A 22,576-nucleotide genomic window follows, 5' to 3' on the forward strand; every position below is an offset into this window, starting at 1 on the left:
TACTGACAAGAATCTTCCCTGGAACAGCCACATAAATACTCTGACAACAAGAACAGGTCAGAATTTGGGTATACTGCAGGAATTGACATATCGTTAAGACTCCCCAAAACCTGTCCATCAAATACAAGGCAGATGTAGAAACGTGAACAAATCCTCTCCCTTTGCCTCAATGAGAGCAGCTCCAAAAGCACAAGCAGTTCCATCCACCGACACCCCACCCACCAATCACACACTGGCTGCAGTATGCACCATCCGCTGGCTGCAGTATGCATCATCCGCAAGTGGCACTGCAACAATTTGTGAAGGCTTCTTCAACAGTTCCTTCCAAACCTGCAACCTTTACAACCCAGAAGGACAAGGCACACGGAAACACCCCCGGCCTTTGAGCTCCCCTCAGAGTCACACACCATCGTGACTTGAAAATACAGTCATCGTCACTGTCAGCGGGTCAAAATCTTGGAACTTTGTCCCCGTCAATGGGTCAAAATCTTGGAAATCCCTCCCCACATCACTGTGCAAACACCTTCATCCACCATCCAGAGCAGAGTCATTCAAGAAGACAGCTCACCACCATCTCCTATAGGCTAAATCAGGATGAACAAAGTAAATGTTGACCTTGCCAATAATGCGCACATCTTGTGAATGAGTTTTGTCATTTTCAGGGTTAGCACAAACCCCAAATTGATGACAATTTTTAAAAATGGCACTTTTCATTGCAACCTCAACACTTAATAAAAATGACCATTGCATAAGCTTGCAAAATACAACACAAACTTTGCTGAATTGCTTTTTTAATTGTCAGAACAGAGCAATATAACGTAAATTAAAGCTGCCACTAAAATTAATTTACTTTTATAAAATTAAATGATTTACATTTATAGATTTTTTTTTTTTTTTTAAACTGAATTTTTATAGATTTAAGCAGCTCTTCTACGCTGCATGATTTTGTTACATAAATACATAAGTTCAAAATTGCTTCTATCCCTATAATTACACGAACAATCCACAGAATATGTAGCCAATTTATTTTGGGTGAGAGAAAGCTGGGTTCCTGAGCTGTGATGAAACACAGTGAACACTGCCTGGAGTGACTGGTTAAAAAACACAATATGGGCATCCCGCATGATTGCGAACATATCCTAGATATATGATTTGAACTAAATAGTTTTCACTAGGACAAATTTTTACATATACTTTATTGGATGTGTTTAAAGAACATGGTTGTACTAAGAAAGCTTGTTACAAAACTAACGATGAAGCTTACCTTTGACCACTTGAGAAACTGCGACAGAGAAGTTGAGGGGGAATAAACCCAAACAGACCACAAAGCACTAACAATGACAACGGCACACCGTATTCAGCCGACCCTGTAAAGTCTGGAGATCTGGGGCAAAACTGGAAGATAGGTCAAGCACTAGCTTGATATAGACTTACTTTCAGAATCATAAGTTACAGCCAATGTCCCAGACACCATCACCATTCCTGGCTATGTCCAGACCCAACATCAGAACAAACTCATTCGTGTTGCTGGCAAAATGGTGCTGGTTTAGCACAGGGCTAAATAGCTGGCTTTTAAAGCAGGCCAGCAGCGCGGGTTCAATTCCCATACCAGCCTCCCCGAACAGGCGCCGGAATGTGGCGACTAGGGGCTTTTCACAGTAACTTCATTTGAAGCCGACCTATGATAAGAAGCGATTTTTATTTTTCATTTAATTTCAGTGGGTATACAGTCAGGTGGGAGTTGCCTTGGGAGACCTCAACATCGACTCCAAATTCCACGAAATCTGAGGGCATCAAGTAAAACATGGGCAAGGAAACTGGCTGATTACCACCTACTACCCTCCCTCAACTGAAGAATCTGTACAACTAATGGAATTCATGGAGTCCCTACAGTGCAGGCCATTCAGCCTATCAAGTCTGCACAGACTCTCCAAAAGAGCACTCAACCTAGGCCCACTTAACAGCCCTATCCCCGTAACCCTGTGCAATGATCATTGCCAATCCACCTCACCTACACATCTTTCGACTGTGGGAGGAAATCAGAGCACCTGGAGGAAACCCATGCAGACACTGGGGAAGAACGTGCAAACTGCACACAAGAGTCACCAAAGGTCAGAATCAAACTTGGGTCCCTGGCTCTGTGAGGCAGCAGTGCTAACCACTGTGTCCCCCACTTGGAAGAAGCACTGAATGCATTACTCTGGGGAGGAGGGACTTTGATGCCCATCACCAAGAACAGGTTGGTAACACCACTAGTATACTCACCGAGCTGTCCAAATCTCAAAGCAACGTAACTGCAAGGCTGAGCCTGCAACATGTGATAGGGAATCAACAAGAGGGCAAATTCTGACCTTCCCCTCATTGAACCACCTGTCACAGATATGCACCTGTCCATGACAGTATTGGAAAATGTGTCGAAAAAATTCTGTATTCACACTGAAGGTACCATCCCTTGTGTTGGGTGGCAGTATCACAACATGAAATTGGACAGATTCAGTTCAGATCCAACAGCTCAAAACGGGGCATCAATAAGGCGATGTGGGAAATGTGCAGCAGAATTATAGTATTTTTTTAAAAATTTACAGTACCCAATTATTTTTTTTTCCAATTAAGGGGCCAATCCACCTAACCTGCACATCTTTGGGTTGTGGGGACGAAACCCATGCAGACACAGGGAGAATGTGCAAACTCCACATGGACAGTGATCCAGGGCCCAGATTCGAACCCGGGTCCTCAGTGCCGTAGTCCCAGTGCTAACCACTGTGCCGCGTGCTGCCCCGACAGCAGAATTATAGTTGACCACAATCTGTAACCTCATTGCCTACATATCCCTTAACCCACGGTTGTCATCATACCAGAGGATCAGACCTGATTCAGTGCAGAAGAGTATGCACTCTGCATACCAAAAAGCGAGGTTACAACTTTTTGAAGCGATAGCACAAGACTGCCTATGTGCTAATCGGTGGAAGCAGCATGTGACGGAGCTCAGTAATCCCACGACTGACGGATCAGATCGAAGTTTTTCAGTCAGCCAGATCCAGTCCGTGAATGATGATGAATAATCAAATTAACCAAGTGTCCCCAAAGATGGGGAGCCCAGCACGTCGGTGCAAAAGACATGGTGAAAGCACTTACAACCATTTTCAGCCAGTGGCACCGAGGATATGTTCCATCTCAGCCTCATGAGGTCCCCAAAATTTCAAATGTAAATTTTCAGCCAACTCAAATCTCCTCACTTGATATTAAGTAACAGCTGAAGGCATTGGATTCAGCAACATCTATGGGCCCTGACATCACCGCAGTAATACTGAGGACTTGTGCTCCACAACCAGCCGCGCCCCAAACCAAGCTATTTCAGTACACAACATTGATATCTACCTGCCAAAATGAAACATTGTCCAGCTATGTCCTGCACGCAAAAGCAGGACAAATCCAATCTAACCAAATACCACCCCACCAACCTACTGAAGCAATGGAAGGTGTTAATGTATTGTCAAATGGTACAACAGGGTAGAGCAGCCCTTATCCGAAAAACTCCAAAGTTCGAGGGGCGGCATGTTGGCAGAGTGGTTAGCACTGCTGCCCACGGCGTTGAGGACCCAGGTTCAATCCTGGCCCTGGGTCACAGTGTGGAGTTTGCACATTCTCCCCGTGTCTATGTGGGTTTCACCCCCACAACCCAAAGATGTGCAGATTAGGTGGATTGGCCACGCTAAATTGCCCCTTAATTGGGAAAACATTATTGGGTACACTAAATTTATTTTTTAAAACTCCAAAATTCACACGCTTTTGAGCACCGATATGACATCACCAGTAGGAAACCCCAACGCGCAGTTCCCAGCACTGCTGCACGTGCACATTATATTCAAAAATCCCAAAGTACAATACGCACTCAGCCCCAAGCATTTTGAATAGGGATGCTCAACCTGTATCAAATGACACTTGCATGGCACTAAACTCTAACCGATGAAATTTGGGCTCCACTAGAGCCATTTGACTCATAACTTCAGCAGTCTTAGTTCAAACATGGCCAAAAGGGCTGAAAAGAGTAGAGGTGAAACTGACTACCCTTGACATCATAGAATTGACAGTGCAGGAGGCCATTCAGCCCATCGAGTCTGCATGGGCTCTTGGAAAGAGCACCCCACCCAAGCCCACACCTCCACCCCATCCCCATAACTCAGTAACCCCATCCAACACTAAAGGCAATTTTGGACACCAAGGGCAATTTAGCATGGCCAATCCACCTAACCTGCACATCTTTGGACTGTGGGAGGAAACCGGAGAACCCAGAGGAAACCCACGCACACACGGGGAGAACGTGCAGACTCCGCACAGGCAGTGACCCAAGCCAGGAATCAAACCTGGAAGCTGGAGCTGTGAAGCAATTGTGCCAGCCAATATGCTATCCTGCTGCCCACATCAAGGAGCTCTTACAAAATTGGTGAATCAGGGGGACTCTCCTCCAGTTGGAGTCAGATCTAGCACAAAAGAAAATGATTAATTGGTGGAGGCCAATTATCTCAGCCTCAAGTCTTTGCTGCAGTGTCCTCGGCCCAATCACCTACAGCTCCTTCATCATTTACCTTCCTTGCACCATAGGGTCAAGTGGAAATGCTTTCTGACGATTGCACAATGTGCAGCATCATTCATGGCTGTTCAGACACTTAAATAGGCTGTGTCCACATGCACCAAGACTTGGACAGCATTCACACATGGATTTATACGTGGTAAGTTACATTTGTGCCAGAGGTGCCAGGCAATGACCATCTCAAACATGTAGAATTTTTCTTTTTGTTTAAATTTAGAGTATCCAATTCATTTTTTACAATGTAGGGGCAATTTAGCGTGGCCAATCCACCTAGCCTGCACATCTTTTGGGTGGTGGGGGCGAAACCCACGCAAACACGGGGAGAATGTGCAAACTCCACACGGACAGTGACCCAGCACCAGAATCGAACTTGGGACCTCGGCGCCGTGAGGCCGCAGTGCTAACCCACTGCGCCACTGTGCTGCCCTAACATGTCAAATTTAACCTTTGCCCTTTAATACTAAATGGCATTTCTATCATCGATTTACCTGCCATCAACATCCCAGAGCTCCCCTTGACGAGAAGCTAGTGTTTGCTAGTGTAACACGGGAGGGTTTAAACTAGTATGGCAGGGGGGTGGGTACCGGAGCAATAGGTCAGAAGGTGAAAACATTGAGCGGGAACTAGGGAATAAGGCCAGTATGGCTATGAGGAAGAGCAGACAGGGAGATGTTGCTGAAAACAGCGGGACTGGTTGCCTGAAGTGCATATGTTTTAATGCAGAAGTATAACAGGTAAGGCAGATGAACTTCGAGCTTGGATTAGTACTTGGAACTATGATGTTGTTGCCATTAGAGACCTGGTTGAGGGAAGGACAGGATTGGCAGCTGAACGTTCCAGGATTTAGATGTTTCAGGCAGGATAGAGGGGGATGTAAAAGGGGTGGCTGAGTTGCGCTACTGGTTAGGGAGAATATCACAGCTTTACTGCGGAAGGACACCTAAGGGCAGCGAGGCTACATGGATAGAGATCAGGAATAAGAAGGGTGCAGTCACAACATTGGGGGTTTACTACAGGCCACCCAACAGCCAGCGGGAGATAGAGGAGCAGATAGGTAGACCGATTTTGGAAAGGAGTAAAAGCAACAGGGTTGTTGTGATGGGAGACTTTAACTTACCCAATATTGACTGGGAGTCACTTAGTGCTAGGGGCTTGGACGGGGCAGAGTTTGTAAGGAGCATCCAGGAGGGCTTCTTAAAACAATATGTAGATAGTCCAACTAGGGAAGGGCTATACTGGACCTGGTATTGGGGAATGAGCCCAGCCAGGTGGTAGAAGTTTCAGTAGGGGAGCATTTCGAGAACAGTGACCACAATTCAGTAAGTTTGGTGGACAAGGATAAGAATGGTCCTAGGGTGAATGCGCTAAATTGGGGGAAGGCTAATTATGACAATATTAGGCAGGAACTGAAGAACTTAGATTGGGGAGGATGTTTGAGGGTAAATCAACATCTGACATGTGGGAGGCTTTCAAATGTCAGTTGAAAGGAATTCAGGACCGGCATGTACGTACATAAAAAGCAAGAAGATCGCCTGGTAAAGGGTTGGCCCACTGAAGGACAGTTGAGGGAATCTATGTGTGGACCCAGAGGAAATGGGCGAGGTACTAAATGAATACTTTGCATTAGTATTCACTAAAGAGAAGGAATTGGTGGATGTCGAATCTGGAGGAGGGTGTGTAGATAGCCTGGGTCACATTGAGATCCAAAAAGACGAGGTGTTGGGCGTCTTGAAAAATGTTACGGTGGATAAGTCCCCAGGGCATGATGGGATCTACCCCAGAATACTGAAGGAGGTTAGAGTGGAAATTGCTGAGGCCTTGACAGAAATCTTTGGATCCTCACTGTCTTCAGGTGATGTCCCGGAGGACTGGAGAATAGCCAATGTTGTTCCTTTGTTTAAGAAGGGTAGCAAGGATAATCCAGGGAACTACAGGCTGGTGAGCCTTAGGTCAGTGGTAGGGAAATTACTGGAGAGAATTCTTCGAGACAGGATCTACTCCCATTTGGAAGCAAATGGACGTATTAGCAAGAGGCAGCACGGTTTTGTGAAGGGGAGGTCGTGTCTCACTAACTTGATAAGAGTTTTTCGAGGAGGTCACAAAGATGATTGATGCAGGTAGGGCAGTGGATGTTGTCTATATGGACTTCAGTAAGGCCTTTGACAAGGTCCCTCATGGCAGACTGGTACAAAAGGTGAAGTCATACGGGATCAGGGGTGAGCTGGCAAGATGGATACAGACCTGGCTAGGTCATAGAAGGCAGAGAGTAGCAATGGAAAGGTGCTTTTCTGATTGGAGGGCTGTGACTAGTGGTGTTCCGCAGGGATCAGTGCTGGGACCTTTGCTGTTCATAGTATATATAAATGATTTGGAGGAAAACGTAACTGGTCTGATTGGTAAGTTTGCAGACGACACAAAGGTTGGTAGAATTGCGGATAGCAATGAGGACTGTCAGAAGATACAGCAGGATTTAGATCGTTTGGAGACTTGGGCGGAGAGATGGCAGATTAAGTTTAATCCAGACAAATGTGAGGTAATGCATTTTGGGAGATCGAATGCAGGTAGGGAATATACAGTGAATGGCAGAACCCACAAGAGTATGGACAGTCAGAGAGATCTAGGTGTACAGGTCACTGAAAGGGGCAACACAGGTGGAGAAGGTCGTCAAGGCGGCATGCTTGCCTTCATTGGCCGGGGCATTGAGTATAAGAATTGGCAAGTCATGTTGCAGCTGTATAGAACCTTAGTTAGGCCACACTTGGAGTATAGTGTTCAATTCTGGTCGCCACACTACCAGAAGGATATGGAGGCTTTAGAGAGGGTGCAGAAGAGATTTACCAGGATGTTGCCTGGTACGGAGGGCATTAGCTAGGAGAGGTCGAATAAATTTGGTTTGTTCTCACTGAAACAAAGGAGGTTGAGGGGCAACCTGATAGAGGTCTACAGAATTATGAGGGGCATAGACAGAGTGGATAGTCAGAAACTTTTTCCCAGGGTAGAGGAGTCAATTACAAGGGGGCATAGGTTTAAGGTGCGAGGGGCAAGGTTTAGAGGAGATGTACGAGGCAAGTATTTTTACACAGAGGGTAGTGGGTGCCTGGAACTCGCTGCCAGAGGAGGTGGTGGAAGCAGGGATGATAGTGATGTTGAAGGGGCATCTGGACAAATACATGAATAGGATGGGAATAGAGGGATACGGACCCCGGAAGTGCAGAAGATTTTAGTTTAGACGGGCAGAATGATCGGCACAGGCTTGGAGGGCCGAAGGGCCTGTTCCTGTGCTGTACTTTTCTTTCTTCTATAAAACTGGACCAGCATACAAATAATGTGGTACAATAGCAGGACAAAGACTGGGAATTCAGCAGCAAGTAACACACCTCCTAACCCCTCAAAGCTTGCCACCACCTAGAAGTCAGAAATGTGATGAATACTCTCCACTTGCCCGGTAAAATGAATCTCCCACAAGTTCCGATAACAATCAGGGCAAAGCAATCGGCATCTCAATCACAATCTTAAACATCCACTCCCCCCACCACCGACAGTGGCAGCAGTGTACCATCTGCAACTGCAGCCATTCACCAAGACTAGTCCAACAGCACCTTCCAAACCTGCAATCTCTACCATCTCGGAGGACAAAGGCAGTAGATGCACGAAAACAACGCCACCTGCAAGTTCCCCTGCAAGCCCGTACCATCCTTACTTTGAACTGTAGCCATTCATTCACCCTTGCTGGGTTAAAAACATGGATTCAACGGCTTCCGGTGGTGGCCATTTCTGAGTGGTTGCACATTTGGTGGCTCCTGCTCAAGGTGCATTGTTTCAGTCCTTCTCCATTCATATGGGGGATTTTTTGAGGGCAAACAGCGAACAGGAAGTGTCATGAGACAGAGCGCAGCTGGAGCAAGATGGTTTTTGTGGTGCACAACAGATGAAGATGGCGGAGGGCAAGGGGGCAACACTACCCGCTCAGTGGTCGACGGAGCAGCACGTGGAGCTTTCGAACAACAAATTCTAGCAGAGGAAAGAGGCTTTGGAGGATTTGGCCATGGTGATGGCAGAATCTGAGCATCGCCAGGATACCCGAGGGCATCGAAGGAACGGGGGTCGGCAAGTATATAGCGAGGATGCTGGAGAGGTTGATGAGGGAGGGGGCCTTCAACCAACCCCTCAAGGTGGATTGGGCGCACAGGACGCTGAGGAGGCCGCAGGTGGGGGGAGCCGCCGCGGACGATGGTGGTGAGGGTGCATCGATATTTGGACAAGGGGAGTTAAAATGGTGGAATGTTGGCATCACGGGGGTTTGGAGATCTGCGGTTTGTTGGGTTGGGTTTTCTTTTAATATTCTTATTGGTATTTTCCAGTTTTTGGGTCAATGTGTTGTTCTTCTGATATAAAAAGCCTTCAACAAAATATATATATTTTTTAAAACCTGGAATTCATTTCCTAACACCATCAGGGGTGTACAGACACCAATTGGAATAAAGTGGTTCAAGAAGGCACCTCATCACCATCTTGAAGGGCAATTAGGGGTGGTAAACAAATGCTGGCCTTACCAGTGACGCTTAAATCCCATGAAAGAATACCATAATACAGACCCTTAAAGTTCCAAAATAAATTTCCATTCAGTCAGCTGTATTCATTGATTTCAGCTAGGTGAGTGATGGATTTTCTCACAAACCTATTTCCCTAAGCTAACACAGTATCAATAAAACAAAAATCGGAGCAGCGCAGTGGCAAGCATTGCTGCCTCACGGCGCTGAGGTCCCAGGTTCGATCCTGGCTCTGGGTCACTAGCCATGTGAAGTTTGCACATTCTCCCCGTGTTCGCGTGGGTTTCACCCTCACAACCCAAAGATGTGCAGGTTAGGTGGATTGGCCATGCTCGCATACCATTGCTATCCATGATGGAAAGAGCGCAATGTATGGACATTGCTTAAGACAGAATCCATCTTGGCTGTGATGTTCCTACGGAGTGTCTTTCAGAGATAGATAGGTTCTTGATTAATAAGAGGATCCGGGGTTATGGGGAGAATGGGGATGTGAAAAATATCAGCCATGATTCAATGGCAGAGCAGACTCGATGGGCCAAATGGCCTAATTCTGCTCCTATGGTCTTATCTCAGTAGCCTACTAATGTTCACTTTCTGGGCTAACGTATCGAACGATACACTATTGGGATTCCTGCAAGTACAAAAGTTTACCACAGAATAAATTAGATGTGTAGTCTACCACAAAGAGGGAGAGAGAAAGATAAAACAGTACATCAAACTGTTGAGTGGGTAACAGAACTGCATTTAGTCTCACTAAACTGTTCAGACTTGAATGGTCTTATGTAGTGTGAGTTGATTCTAGTTGAGATATAATAGTTAGAATTGACTCCCATGGTTCAAAGCCAAGTTATAAAAATTCGCGAGCACTCAACTGTCATGCAGCATCTTTTGCTCAAAAAAAAAATCACATGCATGGATATTGGTTGAAAAACTGAAAAATGGGCAGAGTTGAGTTTCATCCCATGTGATTGATCCAGGAGGGTTTTCATAATCAACATTCAAATATGAATGCTAATGAGACCCGAGGACTGCTAATGTAAACACACCAGACCATGAGTAAATTTTCAGGGATGAGATAATTCAATTAATTTCAACGTAACATAGTTAAACCTAATAACAGACGAAGGACATATAAAGTTAGTAGAAAGCACAGGAAATCCACACCGCTTTCAAATTTTCTACTGTGAAAACAAAAGGTTACTTTTATAAGTCGTTATTTATTTTTTTAAGGGGCAATTTAGCATGGCCAATACACCTAACCTGCACATCTTTGAGCTGTGGGGGTAAAACCCACGCAGACATGGGGAGCATGTACACGGACAGTAACCTGGGATTCGAACCCGGGTCCTCAGTACCACCGTCCCAGTGCTAACCACTGCACCACATGCCACCCCCGTTTTATATGTAGTAATAATAATAATCTTATTGTCACAAGTAGGCTTACATTAACACTGTAATGAAGTTACTGTTCCTCGACTCGCCACATTTTGGGTACAGAGGGAGAATTCAGAATGTCCAAATTACCCAACAGCGTGTCTTTCGGGACTTGTGGGAGGAAACTGGAGTATCCGGAGGAAACCCACGCAGACATGGGGAGAACGTGCAGACTCCGCCTAGACAGTGACCCAAGCCAGGAATCTGGGACCCTGGAGCTGTAAAGCAATAGTGCTAACCATTGTGCTACCGTGCCAAATTAAAAGTAAGTCGGTGTCAGCCGTCACTCAATTGCTAGAACTCTTACCCGAGTTATACGGTTGTGGGTTCAAGTCCCAATCTCAGACTTGAGCACAAAAATTAAGGCTGGCGCTTCCAAGTGCAAGAATTGATGGAGTGCTACACTGCTGAAAACGAAGTGCAGCTTTTGACACATCTTCCTCCTCTAACATCTCTCTACTGTCGTTCAGCTGGATCACCTGATTCCATTCTTATCTATGTAATTATAATCAGAGCATATGAAATGATCTGGCTCTCTACACCCTCTCCTTACCTCCAGTGTTCCCGAGGGGGCTTTCCTTGGCCCAAACTTATTGTTCATCGACATGCTGATCATATGAAACATCATATTAGTTTTTACATGTGCACTGATGACAACCAGCTCTACCTCACTACCACATCTCTGAACTCTGTGGTGTTGCTAAACTATCGAACATCCAGCAGTGAATGATCAGAAATGTTCTTAAATTGAATAGAGAAAAGAGAAAGCAGAATTTAAACTCCGAACTCTGTTCCCTCAAGACCGATTCCATCTTATTCCGGCAATAGTTTAAACTTTGTTGTCCTAGAGAAACTCTTCCTACCACTTATTCACATTAGCACCAAGGCCATTGATCTAAATTAACATGGCTCAACTTCACCCATCTTAGTTTACGTGCTGCTGAAACCCTCATTCATGGCTTTGATACTTCTAGACTTGCCTATTCCAACACAGTCCTAGTTGATCTCCCATACTATACTCCAAAAAAACATCAAATCCATTGAAACTCTGCTGCCAAGATCTTAACTTGCAAGTCTTCTTCACTGATCATCCTGTGCTCGCTGGGCTACAACTGGTTCTTCAGTTACCTTGGCCTGATGTCTGGAATTCTATGCCACACCTCTCTACCTTGTTTTCCTCATTTAAGACACTCCTTAAAACTTAACTCTTCCACCGGGATTTTGTTCACCTCACCTAATATTTGCATACGAGGTTTAGTGCCATACTTTGCCTTATAATTCTCCTGTGCGGTGCCTTGGGACATTTTATTAGATTAACAGCGCTATATAAATGGACGTTACTATTGTTCCTATATCTAAACTTTCCTACTTCTCTAGTTAGTTACACCTGAAGATTCATAGCTTGCTGCCCCTTTTCGCTCATGAATGGTCCAACTCAATCTTGTAACATGCTCCTTCCTCGACTTCAAAATCACCATCATATAGGAAAATAAGTCGAATTTAATCTTCAGTAAATATCAGTTAGTCTTTGTGCATCAAAATAATTGTTTTGAATTTGAGGGTGGGGGAGGGGTTGACAATGAGTTCGGAAAATGAGTCCATTCTCATTCTTTCAACGTGACATTTCATTCTCAAACTATAATCTATACCTTACATTGAAACTCAGCAACTGAACTCCTCCTCAGCTAAAGCATACACCACAACTACTCTTCACACTTGATTATTCATGCATGAATCCACACTGAATCACCAGAGCTTCTCCAAATATCCATGGCGAGTGCCGTCACCCTAATCAGATCCTAAAAATAACCCTATTTACTACCTTGATAATTCTGCAAATACTAAACAAGTGAATCAATTCCAACTTTGCAGCATTGGACAGACGGTGACTCCAATGATACCTTGTCAGCATCGCAGAACAAAGCCCAAAAGACTAGGCCCAGGCATGAATTCTGTTCAGAGTTAACCAATCTCAGTCCAGGCAAATGTGTTATAGCTGGTGTCAATGCCTCTGGAGCCGAGAGGGGGAAAAGGTCAGCCAGTTTCATTCGAATGGATCTTGAGGTGCATCCACCTCATCTTTCAATTAGACACTTTACAGCCTTATGGGCTCAACATCAAGTTCAACAATTTCAGATCATAACAAGTGCTCTTATTTCGGACACCATCATCCATTTTGTCAGTTAAATTACTCCTGTCTTCCACTCTATCATATCATAGGCCTTTCCTCATGTTCTTTCATCCCTGCTAAACCACCCTTTGCCCATCATTCTATACTTGATATAAACCTGCATTCTTTACAAGTTCTTCCAGTTGATGAAAAGCCACAGACGTGAAATGTTTCCCACTCCACAGGTGCTGCCGGACCTGAACATTTCCAGCATTTTCTGTTTTTGTTTCAGATTTCCAGCATCACAGCATTTCATCTTGAAATTAGAGCTAAATTGATTTAAGTGAAGTTGGGAAGCACTTCTACCTAAGACAATGGAAATCTGGAACTCTCTCCCTCATTAGATGAATTGAAGAAAATTCTATTAAGCTCAGTTTTGAAATAATGTAAGGGTCCTAAAGAATTATGGAAATAGGGTTACCATACAAATCAGCCATGACCAATAGGAATGGTGGAGTAGACGCAAGAAGCTATACTGTCCACCCCTTAGCAATATAATAATCTTTATTATCACAAGTAGATTTACATTAACACTGCAATGAAGTTACTGTGAAAATCCCCTAGTCGCCACACTCCGGTGCCTGTTCAGGTACACTGAGGGAGAATTCAGAATGTCCAGTTCACCCAACAGCGTGTCTTTCGGGACTTGTGGGAGGAAATCAGAGCACCCGGAGGAAACCTACGCAGACACTGAGAGAACGTGCAGACTCTGCACAGACAGTGACCCATGCCGCAAATCGAACCTGGGGCCCTGGCACTGTGAAGCAACAGTGCTACCGTGCCACCCGCTATGCTTTCAGTTTGAGAGGAGGGCAGACAAAGCAAGAGGGAAAAGCTCCGCAGTGCATCGTACTGCGCTTAGACAATGTACGACACGGTATAACCATGTCGTATACAACGGTGCCTTTTTTTAGCAGGGCATCATTATCAGATGATTTCTACATAAATAATACTGCAGATAATCCCACCAGCTGGTATTAGGTGCTGCCGGAGAGCTTTCTTCGGTCTCAATCGACAGGTGAGGGCCTGCAACAGCTTTCTCAAATATAGCTGGTCGTTTGCATTTCGTTATTTGCTTGTCACTACCAGAGCTGACGAAAATTGGGAAAATAATTTTGCAAACATCAATCCCCTTGTCAGTAGCAAGAAACAAAAAGCCTCACATTTATGCGTCTCAATGTATTAGCAATAGTAATAATCCACACAAGATTTGTTAGCTGAAGATAAATGGAGATGAATGTGGACACTGTAATGTTGATTAATAACAAAACATTAATACAAACTTCCGTCACAACAGCAAATTTCTCGAACGCTATTACAATGAAAACTGTTTCCAAAAAAAATAAAACAAAAGTTGTCATGATAATTACATCACAAGACTTCCAACAATTAGGTCAATGTCGTCCCACATTATAAAGATCCTGGAGGAGGGTACATTACGTTCAGACCAAATCTAAATTAAGCTGCTCTCATCAGTTCACATGTTACAGTTAAAGTTAAATTTAGATCTGCGATTATTTCAGAGCAAATCCATATTAATCAATTAAACAGATTCTGAGGAATAGTGGATGTGTACACAAGTAATTCTAACCAATGTTAAATAAATATACATTTGCAGACCGAGACCAGTTGACCAGATATATCGCAAATCATTAAAACAATTTGGCAAGAAGCCAGAGGACACAATCATTCACATGGAGATATACAAGAGCTTTAACAAGATGCCCACATTGTCAACACCAGTGGGATGCCAACAGAATTGAACTAATCTTAATTGAGTTTGGGAAAAAAACGAACATGAAACAGGGTTGGCAAGACAGTTGAAGTATGGCAACCAAATTCACAGTGAATTTGTCAAAAACCATACAGCCCTCACAAATCAAGTGATACTCAGCAAAAGACATGCAAGGATTTGAATGCATTTTACTAAGTGTCCACCCCCTTCACCCCACATCATGACCTTGCTCCATCCAACGCATGTTACTTTCTCCATCTCTACACCAGAAGCTTAAACCCTCAATTCTTTCAGTATTTCTTTACTGTGCATCTATTTCCTGCTCCAAAAGTGTTGTGGTGCCTCCACCCAACTGGTGTTTATGAACAAAATCCTAAGACGCTCCTTTTCTGAAAACCTTAAATGCTTCACAGGAGGACACTGACAAAATCCAACACCCTATCCGTTGCACCACAGAGCCAGATGTGCCTCTCCAATTCTAAAAGCCTTTGCAAAATTGATTTTGACCATGTTATCCTTTTTCTGATGCAACTCTTCTTCAAACCTTCGCAGTGTCCAGTCCAACATCAAAATCACCATCTAAGATACAAGTTGTTCTTCTATTGTTGTGATTCTGATGCAGACTTTCAAGTGTTGCCATGGTTTAAAAAATACATAGGTGCATAACCAAGTTCTAGTGCACAGAATGATTACATTTTCATTTCAAGGAATTCAAGCCTGCTTCTCTTCTGTCAACTGTGCATTAAAAAAACAAACCAAAAATTTTAAACAATATGGAAATTTTCCAAAAAATGTTACTACCAATACTGCAATTCGAGGATCATTCTGGTTATCAGTGTTTAGGTTTTACCCACAAAAAACTTAAACTAATCTCATCCAATCATTTCATGAGTCAGGACAAACAAGATACACATTGCATGCATGCATGCATTCTAATTTAATCATTTATGCCCTCTTTCTACTGAAGACTGACATTATTGTGATAGCAGGCCAGACAATGGAATCTTAATTTTCAGCTAGGCAACTGACATATTAGCTGAGAAATTTAATCCGATAGCTAGGGTTCACTTGTACCACTTCCTGTTCAACTGCGAGTTCAGCTTCTTTCAGAGTAATATGCTGACGTCATTTTGAACGAGCACTGACTTAGACCTCTTGATAATATCCAATGTTATTATATCATTGCAAAATTGAACTGATTCACATACTTTTATCAATTTACCTAAATACGTACTACAATTTGGATTCTTTTGAATGATATTAAGAATTGAAATAATGGTTATTTTTAAAACTTTGGTTTATGCAAAAGCTACATTCAAACATGAGACATGTTTGAAAAAGATACTGGAGGTGCAGCCCGTCAATGTTAATGATTACTTATGTATTCCCCCACAACACAGGAAAAATGTAACTATATTCCAGCACAGCCCACAACAAAGTGGAATTCACTACATTAACAACCGTTCTATTGATATCGGGAAAAACCATCTTTATAAACTGTACACACAAGTTACAAACAATCTTAGTTGCACGTTAGTTTACACACATTGAACTTGAGCAGGAAAGGCTGGAATTTATATTAGCTACACGAGAAATATTACCACAATTTGCGCTTTGACCTAGGCCAGGGGTCCACTACTTAATTCCCTGCGAGGATATTTCAGTTGTGAACTGTAACGAGTATACCTCTGTCGTCAACAGGAAGCTTATTTGCAAGCTAAAATGTAGAACTAAATTTGTTTCAAACCTCTGGTGGCTTCAGTTTCACTACCGAGAATAAGCACATCCACATACACTAAAATGCAAGCAGCCACGTATTTGTTTTTGAATAAACTGTGGAATAGTGAACGTCAGGATGAAAACGCACACCGCGACGAAAGTCGAAGTTGCATAAACAATTTACGTGGATCAGGAGCTTGTTCGTATCATTTTAAAGTATCTTAGTAAATACCAGATAAGATTTAAAAGTGTACAAGTCAGCTCCATGCTAACGTCAGCAGTTTTATTCCGAAGCTTGGAACAAAAACACCACAAAGAAAATCAGGCAATTTATATTCGTGGACTTACGTTCCAACATCTCTACTTTACAAAAACAAATAAGGACAAGTCACCGGTTAACGAGAAGAAGGAGCCGAGTTACAAGGACTTCCCACGAAATGTACCAGATTAGGCACAAACAGGGTGTGGCTAAGAAATTGCAGGGTGATTTATGAGGATCTGTTTACTGTTAATTTTTTCGGAGCGAGGTGGCAAACCTGCGGAAGTTTGGGTTTAATTTACACACACACAAAAAAGTGCCATGGAACGACTTGTGTCAGAAAAGGTGATCAGAAACGAAAAGAAGCCCCGTAAACTCTCTTGGGGGGAAATAGTGCCTTCCCCCACCCACCCTCCATCGGCGAGGAGTGTTTACAACACTGTCACATGGACCCGGACATGACTACAGCCATTCCTACTCGCTAAGAGGATTATTTAAACCTTTCGGAACACGGAATAAAACTCGACCAAAACACCGGGAAAAAAACATCGAGCGAGTGGGAAGGCGCCACTTCGGCCGGACCCCGTGAATAAAAGGAACGGGGAAGCTGGCTGCCTTTTTAAAAATATACACATTTTTTTTAAAGCACATCTCGAAATGTTCTCCATTTCCGATAAGGAAGTGATTTTAACAAAAAAAAAACGTTGCGCCCCCTCCCTCCCCCAACCCTGCAAAAAAAAAAACATCGTCGTCGGCAATTAAAGCCCGTGTTTTTTTTTTAAATAAACAACCCACAGGTTGGGGGGGGGGGGCGATTTTTTTTTTCCGCCGGGAGAAGGGGGAGGGGGGGGCGGAAAATAAAATAAAAAATAAAACGAAACAAAGTGGCGCCAAAAAGTCTCCCGTCTTTTCTGCCGCGATGTCGCCGAATTTTGTTCTGCAGCTGGAAAGGCGACTTGGACATTTTGTTTGTGTTTTGGGGGGGGGGGGGGGGGGGTGGAGGAGTTTCTCGTCTCGGTCGATTGGGTGGGAGCCGGGAGTTGGGACGGAAGGAGGGAGGTTGGAGCAGTTTAATCTGCGGGGGTTGTGTTTTTTTTCTAATTCCACCCCCCCCCCTTTTCTCTCGCACTCACACACTCTCTCTCTCTCTCTCTCGATCTTTCTAACTAGGCCCGAATTGCGATTTTATATAAAAAACAAACCCCGGGCCCGCGGCCTCCATTTTGCTGAAACCTCTCTCCACAAAACACAGGCCCCCCGACAGCGGGAAGCCGGGGCCCGGCTCACACTCACCGACCGACACTTCCAGAACATTCTTTACCTTTCGCCCCCGTCCCCCTCCCCAGAGAAAAAACATATCTCTTCCTCACCTTTTTTTCTCTCTCTCTCTCTCTCTCCACAACTGTTGTATTCCGGTTTCTCTCTCTCTCCCTTCTCGATATTTAGCTACGTTGATTTTTTTTCCCTACCCCCTCTCTCTCTCTCTCTCGCCGGATAAAGTGCTTGGATCTTTTTCGACTGTTTTTTTTTTAAATTTTTCTCTCTCTCTCTCTCCTTTCTGGCAAACGGCCGTTTATGTCGTTGCGCTCACTCCGACTGAAGGTGAAGCTGCCATCTGGCGGACAAAGGGCAAGTGGAGTGGGGGGGGGGGAAAGAGAGAAGGGGGGACGAGTGGGGAGGCGCTGCGCCCTCTATCGGTCAGCGCCGGGCCTTCCGGCTCACGGGCTCCCCCCTGTTCTCTGCTCAGCCCACCCCATCCCCCACAGCCAATCGACAGCCCGCCCGTGTCACAATCGTTCGTTTCCTCCCCCTGCCGGTGGGAGGCCGCCGCCGCCGCTGCTCCCGTCAGCCCAGCGCTCAATTCCTCCTCGGCATCACGCGCTGGGCAACATAACAACTGGCAGACCCGGAAGCAGGCTCCCATCCAGGAAGTGGTGCAAAAAAACAGAACCAACCTCGTAATGGTGTCAGCTTGGGACGCAGTTTTGTCACAAATACGGTGTCCAGCAATGCGCCTATTAAACAATGTGATAATGCTCCATTGCAAAGCCTAAACCCATACGTGGTAAACGGTTCAACGCATTAGTGAGAGTGGGATAATAAAAAAGGTGCCATGGGGTATCAATCTCCTGTTGGGAATTAACACAACAAAACACGCTACTGTGACATGACGTCTAAAGATTGCGACATTTCCTAACTTTCCAGTTATTTACGAAAGACCTGTTTTTCTCTCTGCATAACGTGCAGTATTCCCAACCTTTTATGTTTATTGTTGATGTGGATATGCCCGGCGTTGGACTGGGGTGGGCACAGTAAGAAGCCTTACAACACCAGGTTAAAGTCCAATAGGTTTATTTGGAATCATTAACTTTCAGAGGTGAGTGATGAAGGAGCGATGTTCAGAAAGCTAGTGATTCCAAATAAACCTGTTGGAGTTTAACCTGGTGTAAGACTTCTTACTGTTTATTGCTGACCATGAGCCCCAGGACGAGCTTACAAACCAGTTGGATTCCTTCACACAATTTAGTCCACCCTCCTCAACTTGGAATAATATGGCTGATTTTATTTTCCAAATTCATATAAAAACTCATATCAAAGAAGATACATCTAGAATTTGAGACAGAATTCCATGCCTGCATCAGGAATATTTTTATCCAGGGAAGTCAAATTTCCAGTTCATCCAGTTTAATTTATTGAACCCCTGTACCTTTGATGTTATTTTGATCCACCTGCAAAGCCTCCAGCCAGCTGAGTGAACAGCCTGTTCATACTTTCCTAATAGCTGCCTTTCAGTTCGGAAATCATCCTTATCAATTGTTTTGCCCCCTCTGCATTACCTCATTCCTATTTATAAAATGCCGACCAGAAATGAATTCCGTGCTCAGAAGGCAAGACTTTCCCACAGGCTTCAGGACAGACTCAGTCTCAAGCAGATCAGAAGCTCACACAGTGTGGGGAAAGAGTCACTCACTTGTGACTTTTTTAAAGTTACCTGTGACTTTTCCCGAATTGACCAATGAATGACCTGAAGGTGGGCTCGTCATCTAACTGCGGATGTCAGGTAAGCTTTTGAAGTTGGAGGGCTAACAGAATGTCCTCCAGTACTGAAGAAGCAAACGCTGGCATTAAAGGAAAGTCAGGAAGAGGGTGTCAGTATTTTGGCTGCTGCTGAACCCAAACTGGCAGGTTGGGCCTGCTCGTTTATCACTGGGAAGCTATAGGACTGGATTTTCTGATTTTGGGACTATGTCCCCACGATTTCATGAAAACTGTGGTCTTTTACGTCAGAAAATTTGTGTCAAAAGGCCACAGATTCACTACCTTGCAGGTGGCTAACAGGCAGCTGTCGTGGAGCTCGCAGCTCCAGCTGCCGATACAACCCCCCCGCACCTCCGGGTCAGAGGCCGCGCATGCGCACAGCGGTGGCCTCTAGCGGCCGCACCGTGCTTCATAGCGGACTCAGCACCCGGACCTGGACTGCGGAAATAGTGCCCTTGATCGACCGCTCGCCGGACCCTCCGCACAAAAAACCCCAGTCCTGAATGAGGCGCCCACTGCCCTCCGATCGGCCCTCCTCCGACTGTGGCGGCCCCGTACTTTGTCCGCAGCCGCCACGCAGATATCATGGACGCGGGAATTCGGCCGGTCAGGGATGGAGAATAGCAGGGCGGGGCTCAGGCAATGGCCTGAGGCGGTGGGTAATCAGCGCAGCGTACTCTCCAATTTCGTGGGGGAAACTGGATTCTCCGCCCTGTTGCCGAATGCGATTTTGGCATCGGGGTGCAGAGAATCCAGCCCACATTGTCCCCAGTCACTGTAGAGATATGGAGGCCAAAAGACATTTTCCTGGGCAGCACGGTGGCGTAGTGGGTAGCATTGCAGCCTCACGCGCCGAGGTCCCAGGTTCGATCCCGGCTCTGGGTCTCTGTCCGTGTGGAGTTTGCACATTCTCCCCATGTTTGTGTGGGTTTCACCCCCACAACCCAAAGATGTGCAGGGTACGTGGATTGCCCATGCTAAATTGCCCCTTAATTGGAAAAAATAAATTGGGTACTCTAAATTTTTTTATAAAGTCATTTTCCAGCCAGCCTTCAATAGTTCTCCTTAAGTAGCTTTTAACATCGAGTTTGCACATTCTCCCCATGACTGCTTGGGTCTCACCCCCACAACCCAAAGACTTACATGGTAGGTGAATTGGCCATGCAAAATTGGAAAAAAATAATTGGGTACTCTAAATTTATGGGGGGGGGGGGGGAATAGCCTTTAACAGGCTCAATTGGCCACCCCACTTTGCAGGTTGGATAGGATTTTCATAGTTTTGTCAAGGCCATTTGGAGAGCTAGATATATTACATCTACTACATTACCCTTGCACACTCTGTTGCTTCTTCAAATAATTCAGTGAGTTTCGGCAGGAAAGACTTTCCCATTTGAACTACATGTTGCTTATTCACTGTAATATCTGATTGGTAACATTTATTTCTCCTTCAGCATGGATGTCATTATTTCCCCTCCTGGTGAAAAACTGATGAGCTTATAGTCCATCCCTTCTAATGGGTATATTATTAGTTATTCATGTGATAGGATAATTAAGGCATCAGAGGGATGCTCTTTGATGGGCCAAACTATCTTTTGACTCTCTAACTTTTCACATGTTCCAACAAAATAGCTTCACCAGTTGCAGCTAACCCTTCTATATGAAATTAAAATGTCTGTATGAATGCCGGCACTGAGGTTTCAGACAGTGCTTTGCCAGCCTGAGAAACAATTTCCCAATCCTATCACATGGTACACTGCCACTTATTGCATGAGTTCTCGTGCAAGGGGTAACTATAAATTTATGAACCACAGGTTAGAACATGCAGGAGGCCACCCCAAGTCTGATTTCTTTCTGTTGAACCCCCAAGATAATTTCTGCAGTTTTTTTCTACTTCTGGGAGATACTTGGTGAGATTTACTGGAGTCAGTAAAGTCAGTGGTTAGCCCAGTTGCTTCACAGCTCAGGGTCCCAGGTTCGATTCCCGGCTTGGGTCACTGTCTGTGCGGAGTCTGCACATCCTCCCCGTGTGTGCGTGGGTTTCCTCTGGGTGCTCCGTTTTCCTCCCACAGTCAAAAGATGTTCAGGTTAGGTGGATTGGTCATGCTAAATTGCCCTTAATGAAATGAAATGAAATGAAATGAAAATCGCTTATTGTCACAAGTAGGCTTCAATGAAGTTACTGTGAAAAGCCCCTAGTCGCCACATTCCGGCGCCTGTTTGGGGAGGCTGGTACGGGAACAAAAGGTTGGGTGGGGTTACTGGGTTACAGGGATAGGGTGGAGATGTGGTTCTCTTTCCAAGGGCCGGTGCAGACTCGATGTGCCGAATATCTTTTGCATTGTAAATTCTATGATTCTATACTACCCTGATTGCCTTTGAATTACCCATCTGGAAACTGATGAAAACAATATATTGTTCAGATTAGTTTGATTGTGATATCTTCCATTGTCAAATAATGCAGAGACAATATCTTTGTTACAAACATTTCCTGTTACATTTTCACTTGTTTGTTCACATGCAAGGAACCAAGAGGCAAAATGCATGTCATGTTATCTGAAAATAGTACACCCAGCCACTGTGACATGCGCCAATACAGCTCAGCAACTTTACATATGGCCCAGTTGATAAAGTCGGTGGTAAAGTGAGGCAAACAGACAAAGTTTGAATGCAATTTTTGTGTTCATTTATTGACCTCAGCTGGTTAGGCAGCAGGGTTGCTACAATTGGTCTCTATCCCAGACTAGGGAGAATATCACCCATATAAAGAGTGTACATTTCAATGAAGTCTCAAAGGCTGTTAGTGTCGACGGAATCATATTACAGCCAGCGTCAGCATCAAACAATAAGGAGACAACAATGGCAAAACTAATTTTCCATCTGGGGACAGAGGTGAGATCTGCCCATAGAAAGTCCCTTGGTTCTGTGAGTATGCATAGAGGAGTGTTTGAAGAATCCCAGATTGTGACAGAACTGTAATGCCTGTATTATTACCACACAAGGAACACCAAAAGCACAGCAGAGTGGGGTTTAGCTACCCTGTTGCAGATAGATTCTGCTCCCTAGATAGAATGTGACACAA

The 22,576-nt window shown here is 44.6% G+C and overlaps 1 protein-coding gene across 7 annotated transcripts in view; it reads right to left on the reverse strand.

Annotated features, from left to right (window-relative positions):
• LOC140421163 (cohesin subunit SA-2) overlaps nucleotides 1-18,070 on the reverse strand; it is a 290,652-nt gene extending 272,582 nt beyond the window's left edge. For 3 of the 7 annotated variants that reach the window (XM_072505624.1, XM_072505622.1, XM_072505623.1), the window contains exon 1: nucleotides 17,829-18,070. The gene's annotated coding sequence lies outside the window, so the exon portion shown is untranslated. Of the gene's footprint in view, nucleotides 1-16,547; nucleotides 16,684-17,828 lie in introns of those variants that run through there. The other 4 variants (XM_072505625.1, XM_072505619.1, XM_072505621.1 and 1 more) reach the window with 3 other exon arrangements.
• Nucleotides 18,071-22,576: the final 4,506 nt, after the last annotated feature.

Source organism: Scyliorhinus torazame, chromosome 5 (assembly GCF_047496885.1).
Source record: "Scyliorhinus torazame isolate Kashiwa2021f chromosome 5, sScyTor2.1, whole genome shotgun sequence".
NCBI lineage: Eukaryota > Metazoa > Chordata > Chondrichthyes > Carcharhiniformes > Scyliorhinidae > Scyliorhinus > Scyliorhinus torazame.